The following is a 1634-nucleotide window of genomic DNA, read 5'->3' on the forward strand; positions in this document are numbered from 1 at the left end:
TGGAGCCTCAGGCTCATCATCTGTGAACTGAACTTGAGGAGCCCTGTCAGTCGGACTGCTGATTGTGAGTAGGGAATGTAAAGCGCCTGCTGCAGTGCCGGCCATGTATCACATTCGTCCCTTCTGATGCCTGGTCGCCGCACGTTAAAATGAAGGGCTTTACTGTCCCTAGACCTGGTATGATGGGCTGAGGGGGCGCCTTGCCCGATAGCCCAGCCTTCTCCGGCTCATATCAACGGGCGGGACCAGACTCTCCTGTATACTCTGTTTGGTGTTGTTGGTAACCCTATGTCCTGACTCGGGCTCCCCGTTATGACTCTTGTCAGGGCTCATGTCTTCTCTCTCTCTTGACTGGAAGCCCTTCTAGTAAGTTCCATACAACCTGCCACCCAGCAGGAGGACGTCAGGATAGCCTTATTTGGTCATAGCTGCCCACGGTCTCACAAGAATGAAAACTGTGGCAGGCATGTTCAGGCCCTGTAAGGGATGGTCCCTCTCAGGGCTCCAAATCAAGTGCTGCATTGACTGCTGGGCAGACCTAAGTTTCCTTCCTCTGTTGACATTGAACTGGCCCCCTCAGACCGATACTCTCACTTACCTGTTGTTTACTCCTGAGTGGGAAATGATGGGACCCACTGGCGGACGTGTCTGCCCTTGGCCTCCTAGAACTGGCACTGGGGAGAATTGCTCGTGGCCGCTGATGATGGGGGCTGGCGTTCCCACTCTCTTCATTGTCCTCATCCTGATTTCTGGCACAATCTGCAAATATTCCATCCTGAATTGAGACATCCCTTCACACGAAGAAACCCAATTCCCTGAGAACCCTGAGGAAGAAGTGACGTTTCCTCATCTGGCAACAGTAGCCCCTGGTCCACCAAGGCTAACAGTAGTGGAAGGAATTTGTGTTGCCCCCCACTCTGAGGAGGTGGAGGGTTCTTTCAGCCTTCAGGGTCCTTACCTCGGATCCTGGCACAAGCTGGAAATCTTTCTTCTGCTGATCCGGGGCTGACCTTTTGGTGATGTGCCTCACGTCCATGAGATGTTCTGGGAGAAAGTGATTATGAGTCATCAAGTCACCTGGACTAAGTGACATACTCTCACTTCTTAAAACAGGGACAGGGATTAATTGGCTCTCTTCTTTCTGGGAGGGATCCTTCCATTGTGACTTGTGTCATCCTGTTGACTGCTGTCGGGAACCAGGTACATTTCCTCTGCTGAATTGGGCCTCCCCCATTAGTCTAAGGACCTGAAGCCTCCAAGATCTTCCCCTCTCATGCCTGAGCTCTGCCTGTACCAACCCTCGGGCAGCTGGGGAAGCGGGATATTCCATGTCTGTTATGGAGTAGCCCATTGCCTCATGTCTCATAGAGGATACTTCCCTTGACACTGTCAGGCCTGGATTCTACCCTCTGCTGAAAACCCAGCCTGTAAACTACGATTTCACCTTTTAGAAGCCCTGCAGGCAGAATCCAAGGCGGACTTGAACATGTCAGTTCTTGCCAGGGATTCCCATGGTAACAGCAAAGGAAGGGTTAGGTGTGGCCCTGTCAGTGTACGGTAGACTGGCCCCCAGGAAGGGTCTTCTCTTGGACTCTGCAGCATTGCCACGACTGCACTCTCTGCTATTCTGAGAC

The sequence above is a fragment of the Pteropus alecto genome, unplaced genomic scaffold, assembly GCF_000325575.1.
Source record: "Pteropus alecto unplaced genomic scaffold, ASM32557v1 scaffold301, whole genome shotgun sequence".
NCBI lineage: Eukaryota > Metazoa > Chordata > Mammalia > Chiroptera > Pteropodidae > Pteropus > Pteropus alecto.